The sequence below is a fragment of the Dendropsophus ebraccatus genome, chromosome 2 (assembly GCF_027789765.1).
Source record: "Dendropsophus ebraccatus isolate aDenEbr1 chromosome 2, aDenEbr1.pat, whole genome shotgun sequence".
NCBI lineage: Eukaryota > Metazoa > Chordata > Amphibia > Anura > Hylidae > Dendropsophus > Dendropsophus ebraccatus.
Window position 1 is genome coordinate 40853371 of NC_091455.1, and position 10699 is coordinate 40864069.

Here is a 10699-nt window from a genome sequence, read left to right on the forward strand (position 1 = left end):
GCCCAGGAAACAAGCCGCTTAGTTAGCAATAATCGAAACAATCGCAGATTGCTGGATCTATGTACTGAGTTTTATTGATAACTTTACAGACCTTAGTTATGTGACTCAAATACACTACAAAGAGACCCTGAGTTTTGGGTGTCAGGAATGTGCAGTAAGCCTGGTGTGAACTGGACCTGTTTTTACTTTTTGTGTGACACACCCTCTTGCTTTTCAGCCTCCTGGCAATGCAGGAGTTACACTGCTCACTTCTAGCCTTGATTGCTGCAGCTGAGCAGTGTGGTTTAATTGACATATGCCGCTGCCTGTCCGGAACCTTGAGAATCAGAGCGCCGGTCCAACCGAGCTCCTGATTCTCATAAATGAAAGCAGAGCCAGTTATTCCCTGCTGGCTATTAAGGTTCATACCCTGATCCCAGCTCCCCCTGTCTACTCCTGCAATCCCCGTACCTAATTCTTCTGCTTGCTTGACTTGTTACCTGAACTCCCGTCTGACCTTTGACTATCCGTTTAATTTCCGATTTTGTACTGCAATGCTCGTTTGGTTCTGACTTGGTTTGTTGACTCCCCTTTATTGTATTTGTCTGTCTATCATGTTTTGTGTTACACTTATTCAGGATAGGGAACGTCTTCGTGGTTGTCCGCAGCTGCCTAGGGCCGATTGAGGTAAGTAGGTAGGGACAGTGGGTGGGTTCAGGCTTAGGGCCCACTGTCTCGTATTGTACCTACCTACCCGTCCTGACATTGGGACTGTTAAAAAAATGTATGTATTGTTTATGGTCAGCACAGAGATTTGTATTTTACAGGGTTTTCTATGGAAAGTGTCTTACCGCTTTTTGGCCACAAGATGGCACTATTTTTCTCTACAGTGATCATTGAAGAATGCTAAGGGGTTAATTGTATTGTAACACTTGTAAGTGTGTGAGATGAAGATTTCCAGCCACCTCCCTATCTCTGGATCTATCAAAAGCCTTTCTCGAAGCTTCTCTCCAGATTCTGGCCTATCAGGTGTCGAGTTACCACACAGCCCGCTGATATTTATTGGATAATATATTAAAGTTAAAAACTTGATTATAACAATAGATAAAATTCTCATGATACATTCCCTTTAATTACTGGATTTTTTTTTTTTTTTTTTTTTAATTCTAAATTTTATTCATTTTCAAAATTTTTACAAAGAGATACATGTATACCATTAGCTGTGTGCACGTCAGAGCAGGAACAAAGCACCTTTGGGTGCACAAACCAGAAATGGAACAAGGTCAAAGAGCCAACATGGCTCAACATTGCCAACAAAAGCTTTCGAGTAACTCCCACAGCGGGGAGGCCATCCATGAGAATGAAACACGGCTCATCATGTAGAGAGGGAAGAGGAGCTGACGCTCAGAAATAGGAAAGAATAAGAAGCAGTAACATCAAGGGAAGGGGGGGAGGAAGACAAGGGTGAAAAAATTGCAACACTGAGGAACACACAAAGGGAGAGGGCAGTGACAACCTACAAACATACCAACACAGGGAGAAACCATACAGGGGAGGTGGGAGAGAGGCGAGGCACCTCACTGAGAGATGAGAGTCTTATATTCGTCAGATTCGGCAAACTGTTCCCAATAATACCAGGTCTGAAAGAACCGGGAATTCCGGTCGTGTAATTGGGCGGTAAGGTCCTCCATATATTTGAGGTCTTCCACCTTCCGCAACCACATGGAAATGGATGGGGGGGTCTGTTGCCTCCAGAGGGCAGGGATGCAGGCCCTTGCAGCATTGACCAAATGACGGAGAAGGGAGCGGCGGTAGCCTCTTAGCGGGATAATTACTGGATTTTTAGCTTAGAATGAATAGGATTTGCCTAAACATCACACTATGATCTAACAGGATTACAGATTAGATACGACCTGAAGACCTGAGGCTTTCACTTAATCTGCTATGTAAACTAATAGACCCTTTGATGTCACGTGTGTTGGTACACCAATTGCTGCCCAGTCACAGTCTGGTTGTGACGCTATGCTTTATTTAGCGGCTCAAAATGATTACCAAGGATCATAGACTGTTACTGGTTTATAGTCAGGTTTCCAGTAGTCACTGCCACGTCAATGCAACATTGTTGCTTCTTATAAGCTTAAATGTATTGTGTAGATGCATGTAATGACGTTAAAGAGTACCTGTCACCAAATGAGCAAAGAAAGAGGTGCTGCCACATGACTTTCTCCCTGCTCTGTTTCTATGTAAGTGAAAAAGCCCCATGGACTTACATTAGGCGTCCGGCAGAGAATGTGCTTAGTGTGGATTTCCCCAGGCTCCTTCTCCTGGTTGGTTACAGCCTGAATTTTCGAATCACCCTGATAAAATCTTTTGATCTGTCTCTAGTGTGGTGAGCCCCCGGATGATGTTGTAGCGGTGGGACGGCCGGTCACTTGCTAGATGGAAGTGTGACGCCACTTCCTGTTGTGGATGGCCGAGATACAGCCGGACCTTTAGGGTTTTGTCACGTGACGTCATTGCCTGGTGGGCACACAGGTGTTATGGCACGTCTGCTTTTAGAAGATAAGGCCGGTTGTACCCTTCTCCCCTGTGGTCGGTGTCCTGTCGGGTTGCTGTAGGGTCCCTTGGGTTAGTGTAGTCACAGGTGGTCAGAGTGGTGTAGTGACCCTCCCGAATAGTGGTAGCACCCGCCACCCACAGATAGGGGAAATGTCCCAAGGTTGCGGTGTAAGTGCTGTGCAGGTGGTAGCCAGTAATCACAGACTCAGTTGATAACGTTGACTTGCTTTACTCTTTGTAAATGTGCAGCAGGTAATACAACGAATCATCAGATATACTTGATACAGTTTCAGTAAGTACACACACATAGAACCACCAGATCTGTAAGATAAGTGCTGAGTAGGATGTAGCTGAGTTGATAAGGTTGTACTGAGGTAGAGAGGAGGATGCCGTGAGAGTCTCAACCCAATTAGTTATGTGCTCTGCCAGGAGGTGGGAGTGCTTAGAAGAATACTTGTAGAGTAAGAAGAAGAAATAACCTGTGCCTGTGTTTTGACCTTTCCTATAGTCTTCACACAGCCTTCTGCCCACTAGATTTGGCTGAACCATACTGATGGGTGACACAGGCCCCAGACCCTGTTACCTGGGATGAGCGGAATGGTTAGGATTTCCTAAGTACACCCACGCTGCGAGATGGAGTTCGTCGACTTTACGTAACTTTGCTCCACCCGGATCAGTTCCTAGCTCTTTTTCTGCGGAGACTGTCCTGCACTGTACTGACTCCTAGTCCTCGGCGTGCATTAAGGTTATCTGTAGGCTAGTCCTCTCCTGAAGGGCTTAGCAGTGCATCATACAGCGTGTTTGTTGCTTCAAGAATAAGGGTTGTGTGAGCTGTCTGTTCTGCATCCTACCTATGCAGGGCACTGACTAAGAATTCACTTGTCTGTAGAGGGGACCTGGCAGAGGGCTAGGACCCAGGTAGAACCACTGAGAAAAGCTATCTGAGCTGCGTCCTTTCTCCTCCAAAGCTCAGCTAAGACTCTTCCTCACCCAAGGGACTAACTTCCTTGCTGTTGCGGTGAGCTGTTGCATTTTTCTGTGTTTTTGTGTGTTGACTAACTTCCTAACCAGTGTGTGTGCTGTGTTGTGGTTGGGTGGTAAGAGTGCAATAGGGAAATGGGATAGAAAAGAGAGAAATGGGCAGAAGAGAGAAGAAATCCTACTGGACAACAGAATCTGGTACATACATGAACAATAACCCTTTCGTTTACTTCAGCCGTGCAGTTTCTAAACCTTAGTTACACACTATAGCGACATCTAGTGACCATCTTCAGTAACACAGTGCAGACTTTTACGAGGGGTGTAAAGAATAGCAACACCCACAGTGGGACACCACACTATGACATCAGGCTTTTTTTTGGAAAGTGCAGTGCCCATTTAAATAAATAATCAACAATAAGCATCATTTTTTTAATTAGTTTTTTTTTTAAGAACAATTAAATTAAGAAATCTTTATTGGATCATATAAAATGATATTGGCATCCATAAAACACCAGTACTCCAACGTGATTCAGAGTGGCGACCCCTTAGTCACGGCATGTATGCATATAGTTACAGCATGCTTTAAACACAAACACCCCGGGAAGGTGACGGACATTAGTACACAGGTGAAACAAAAATGTGTGACAAATGTAGACACGCATCATGAGACAGAGATTACCTTGCTTACATTTAATTAGTGATCTACATTCATGTTGCAAGTGTGAACAGGTCCCTATATATGGATGGGAACGGCAAGGGTTAATTTTCACACACATTGGTGTTTCACCTGTGAACTGATTTAATTCCGTTTGACCCCTTCTAGGGGTGAAGTAAGTAAACTAGGTTTTGTAATTCACTTTGTGTATGCTGTTACTATAGGCATACGTGCCATGACTAAGTGGTCACCCATCCTGAAACCCGTTTGCGTACTGGTGTTTTATGGATGTTGATATCATTTTAATACGATCCAATAAAGATTTCTTCCTTTAAATAATTTTGTGCTGGAGGTTAGGCTTTCTTCAGTTCTTACAGCCTTTCAAGCGCCTTTCCTGGAACCTACATGATATTGGATGTTACAAGGGGTGAGCTGACACATTTTCAGATTGACTTTGAACATCTGTATGGTGTTGGTATTATCTTGCCATGTTTGCTTGAGTATCTTTCAGTTTTTGGATGAGTAGGATGCCAGCACCCGCCACCCCCATTGATCAGTTGTTTAGTGGGGCTGCTTTGGCTGAATCTATGCAGTGGGGCTGGAAAAAGCTAGCTCTATTTACTGCATAGCAGTCATACCTGTATACTGCAGCGAAGCTGCCATTGAAGTAAATGGGAGCTGAATTCCAGAAAACCATCACAGCCACTCCGCAAGTAACAGAGCCAACTGTTTACAGCCCCTTTCACTCCACCTGAACAAGACAGGCATACTATGCATTTTGGGATTCTGAGCAATGTATTATGAGGTTCTGCAGCATCTAAGGTGCGTATTATGAGTTCTACAGAAGATAAGGTGTATTATGACTGACACAGTAATTTGAACGCTATTACTATGCAATACAGTGGTGCCTTGGTTTAAGAGTGCATTTTGATTGAGAGCGTTTTGCAAGAAGAGCTCACAGTTTTTAAAAATTGTGACTTGGTTAAAGGGCATTGCTTTGGTGTAAGAGCTCCCTGTACTGGATGGGAGCACGAGTGGAGGAGGGGCATGGTCTGCATAGCGGGGTCTACAGCACTGTACTCTGACCCAGGAATCTCCCTCACCTTCCAAATCATAGCAGATCCACTTCAGGCTGGGGCTTGCATCAGGGGACAGGACTGTGGAGGTAATCTCTTCATAGCTCTAAACCCTCTCTCCCCGGACAGAGAGTGCTGCATGTATGTGCCCACATCTGCTCTGCTCATTGCTTCATGCACTTACACTCAGCTATACACACTGCTGCTATAATATGCCTGCACTTACACTCAGCCATTTACATTACTGTATAGAGAACTTTCTGTCACTGTCCTGCTGCACAGCTCTGTGATTCTCACTTTCTGATTGGTCCATACTGAGCACACACCCCTTTCCCATTGCTGTCATGTGACCACACAGACCTCTGACAGCAGCCCTGCTTCTCTATTCTAGCCTGTTCTACTACGCTCCTGCATTATGGGGATCTGCAGTTCCATCCTGTATCTACAAACTGCTGTTGTTTTTCAGCTTTATGCACGTACTATACATTATAGTCCACATGCTGATAGTATACTGTAGAGTAACTTAAATTTCTAAATGTTTGTTTCATTCATTTTACATGTTATTCAGAACTAAAAAAAAAATCATTATTTTTGGGATGTGGAACCAATTTTCTGCTTTTCAATGATTTCTTATGGGTAATTCTGCTTCAATTTAAGAGTGATTTAAATTACAAGAACAGTTCCAGAGCGAATTATTCTCCTAATCCAAGGCACCACTGTACTACTATGTGGGGCCTTATGCAAATTCTTGACCGATATTAAAGTGTCACTGTCGTTAAAATTTTTATTGCAGAAATCAATAGTACAGGTGATTTTAAGAAACTTTGTAATTGGTTTTATTAGCCGAAAAATGAATTTTTATCATGAAAAAGCAGTTTGAAGCTCTTCCCCCTGTCTTCATGGTTTTCCTATGGAGAGAGAAAGTAAAAGCAGCAAAACAGGACAACAAAGAGTTAATTTACATTCACATCGCAGGCTCTCTCCTCTGACAGTCACCAGGGACCTCTCTGACCTCTAATTAGGGCTCTGAACAGCTCCACCGCTGAGCAATCCTTTGTTCTCGCTCTCAGCTCCCCGCTTATCTCACTCCTTCCCCCTCCATCCTCCTCTCTTCATAGACCAGACAGATCCAACTGATAAAAAAACAGTCGAGATTTCCTGATTCTGAGCAGTGGATGACAGAAAGGAGAGGAGGGGGGGACCTGGGAAAAGGCTTTTTACATGCAGATAATGGCAGATTTGGCTAATAAACCCAATTACAAAGTTTCTTAAAATTGCCTGGACTATTGATTTCTGCAAAAAAAAATTTAATGCCAGTGACTCTGGATATTGCCTGGTCCCGGCATCTGGTAACTTGGCATGAGGGTGGAGCTGCAGCGGCATGTAGTCACTCTCTGCTTCACTAGAAACTGCCGGGCACAGCTCTTTGACGCTATAAGGTATTGGGGCCAGGTCACACTGTCTCAGGGAGGTAATTGGTTCCCTTTCAGGGATTTGCAATATGAACACAATGCAAAAATATTGAGATACACGTAAAAGCATTAAAAATAAAATCTTACCATGCTCAGAAAGTATTTGATACTCAGAATCCGATAGTTCATTAGTCTTAGGCATCCAGCTGACTGTGTGTATCGGCTTCTGTCTGTTTCTTACATTCCTTCCTAGTTAGTTTGTACTTTTGTACCCTGGGCCTAGCAACTAAACCCTGAGTGAATTTGTCCCCCAGGACTTAATGGCAGCACGGGCCCCATTAAAGCCTTTGTGTTTCCTCCCGCTGGAGCCATCTGTGCCATAGAGAAGAGTAAACTAGTTCTAGAGTGTGTGACCTCCCTGTGTGTCTTTTCCCCGGATGATAACTAAGACGTTGAATCATTTAATACTTGTTAGTGTAACATTTCAGTGAAGTCAGTAAGAAAAACTCATATTGAAAAGAATTTATGTAACGTAAATTGTTAAACCTTCTGTTTAGTTGTTATGTCTGTTTCTGGGAAAGTGATAATTATATTGTCACCATCACAGTTCCTTTGGTGTCCTGAATAGTGAGGCAACACTAATGCTATAACACTTCATATCCACATAATATAGGGGGAGATTTATCAAACATGGTGTAAAGTGAAACTGGCTCAGTTGCCCCTAGCAACCAATCAGATTCCACCTTTCATTCCTCACAGACTCTTTTGAAAATGAAAGGTGGAATCTGATTGCTTGCTAGGGGCAACTGAGCCAATTCTGCTTTACACCATGTTTGATAAATGTCCCCCATTGTTTCCAGGGTCCCGGAAAGCCAGGACACAACTCCTATTTGAGAAGTAATGGTGACTATTTTGTTGTCACCAGTTTTTAGTGATTTCTGTGATCTTGTACTTCAGTCGGCTAGTTTTCTTTAACCTTCTATTCTTTTGCCTGTATCCATCACTCCCATGTGTTGACTAGGACAGTGATGTTGTGTATGTTGCTGTCGGTTGCAGTGACATCGGGTACAATGACAACAATTAGGCTGGTAAAGCGTACCTGTCATTAGGCATCTTTTCCTGATCACCAGAAGATCAGGTAACCTTGGATGTGACCATGTTGTGTAGACAGTCTTTAGATGTGACTGATATGTCATGCAACATGTTCCAGTCCGACACATTTAGAGACTGACTATTCTAGGTTCATACATAGAAAGTTTTGTTACATTAGGACTATTGTTTTGCTGAGGTTTTTGTGGAATATCTTTTATGCTTTTCACAGCTTCAAATATATAGAACACTACAGTAAAAGTAGTACGTTCCATCTTTCTGGCATTTCTGTAGCTTTTCCATATAACTTATCTAACATCCAAATAAAATAGAAATTTCAGCCACTAAAGTTACTCCGGGCATTTTATTAGTAAGGTTAAAGGGATTATTCAGCTAAAAACTTTTTCTTTCAAATCAACTGGTGTCAGAAAGTTATATAGATTTGTAATTTACTTCTATTAAAAAAAATCTCCAGTCCTCCAATAGGAAATGTTGTTTTATTTTAAGCCTGACACGCTGCTCTCTGCTGACATCTCTGGCCGAGACAGGAACTGTCCAGAGCAGGAGAGGTTTTCTATGGGGATTCATAGAAAACCAAGACAGAGTTCCTGTCTCGGCCAGAGATGTCAGCAGAGAGCAATGTGTCAGACTGAAAAGAAAACATTTCCTGCAGGACATACAGCAGCTAATAAGTATGGGAAGACTTGAGAATTTTTTTTATAGAAGTAAATTACAAATCTATACAACTTTCTGACACCAATTGATTTGAAAGAAAAAAGATTTTCGCCGGACAATCCCTTTAAGAACTGAGTGATAATAGTGTGCTATGTGTCCTGTAGTGCTGATACCAGAACCCCCCCCCCCCCATGCTGTGCTGTCCTGCTCTGTATGTTTAACATTGATCCTATCAATAATCCCATGATCCTTCCTAGGCATATACGACTGATCAGCAGGGGTTGCTGATCGGTACCTGCACTATACAGTGAACAGGGCAGGAGGCAGCTGGCTTCACTTACTTTGTAGTTTCCGGACCTTGTTACTGCAGCTCAGCTGGCATTCAATCAAACAAAAACTTACCAAAAGCCACATGCTCCAATTTTTTACAGTATTTTGTATCACAGGAAAATTTACCTTACTGGACAAGAAGGTGGGATGAGGGTGTCGGCCTAAAGATAAATGGGCATGACCTAAAATGCAATGTGGCAAACTATTAACCCAAAAGGTTGGCACATTGCCTTTGCCCACAGTATTAATTAAAGGGGTTATCCAGCAAAATCTTTCTTTTGATTTTAAATCAACTGGTTACAGAAAGTTATATATATTTGTATTTTAATTCTAGTTTAAAATTTCAAGTCTTCACATACTTGTAAGCTGCTGTATGTCCTGCAGGAAATGTTGTTTGCTTTTCAGTCTGAAACAGTGCTCTCTGCTGACATCTCTGGCCGAGACAGGAACTGTCCGAAGCAGGATAGGTTTTCTATGGGATTTGCTACTGGTCTGGACAGTTTCTGTCACAGACAGAGGTGGCAGAAGAGAGCACTGTGTGTATGGGAAGACTTGAGATTTTTAAATAGAAATAAATTACAAATCTGTAATAACTTTCTGATACCATTTGATTAAAAAGAAAAAGATTTTTGTTGGATAACCCCTTTACTGGGGCAAGCCATCAGAAAAAAATCTTTTAAATCCACTTGTGTCAGAGATCTGTAATTTACTTCTATTTAAAAATCTCAAGTACTTATAAGCAAATCCCCATAGAAAACCTCTCCTGCTCTTCAGATCGGATAGACAACACTAAAGGACATACAACAGCTGATAAATAATGGAAGACTGGAGATTTTAAAATCAAAGTAAATGACAAATCTGGGGCACATGGCAGCAGTTGATTTGAAAGATTTTTTTTACTGAAGTACCCCTTTAAGAGTATAATCACTGGGGTCCTATCACTGGGATCCCCGAAATTTTTAAAATTGAAGCATGTCTCATTTTAGCGCGAGAGGAAAATGTGCCTCGCTCGACAAGGGGTTGGAGGGGAGGTGTTCGCTTATAGAGGAATGGGCATAGGCTATAATGCCACGTGCCAAAATATTGCACCAAAATGATGACCCATTACCCACAGGAGAGGGATTAACGTGCAGATGCATCAGCCGCACAATTTTTTTAAGCAGGCGGGACTTTTTATGCAGTGCACAAAATATGACAGTTGTTGCACCAAAATTATCATTCGGTACAAATGCTTTGATGACTTTTCTGCAATTTTTTTGGGGCTAAAACAGCTTGGCTAAAAATAACTAAGCTACGGTAGGAGTGTAGCACTGCTGCACATTTTTTATGTGCTAAAAACAGAAAAATCTTACTTACAAAGTAGCTAATAAGCAACTATGCTCCCTCCAAGCGTAATTTTTTTTTCTAAAAGGTGCAGTCGGCGCAAAAAGTTTAAAGGTAACACATAAGCCTTCATGACTCAAGCGCAATTTTTTTACTCCAATGTGCAAAAACTTAATATTAGCCAAAATAATAATGCAAACACAGTGATGCATGTGCATTGTATCGCTGGGGGGGGTCCAACCACTGGGATCCCCGAAATCTTGAGATTCCATCGAAGACTTGCAGCGCCTGTACCCGGCCTTTTCTGTAGGTTTGATAGACAATGTACAGAGTGGCAGTGTACATGTGTGACCAGACAGATTTGGGACCCTCAATTTGTTAGACCACCATAATGATACACTTAGTGTTCCCTAACCTGTGGCTCTCCAGCTGTTACAGACTACAACCCTCAATATACATGATGGGAGAGGTAGTTGACCAATGCCTGGAGAAGCACAGGTAGGAGAACACTGGACTATACTGTACATAGTGTATAATCTATTCTGCAGCTTCTGTATCAGTGGAATGAGTCCTCCATGAACCAATGAGACGCGTCTGCCTAAGGAGCGTCTCCTGCTCTC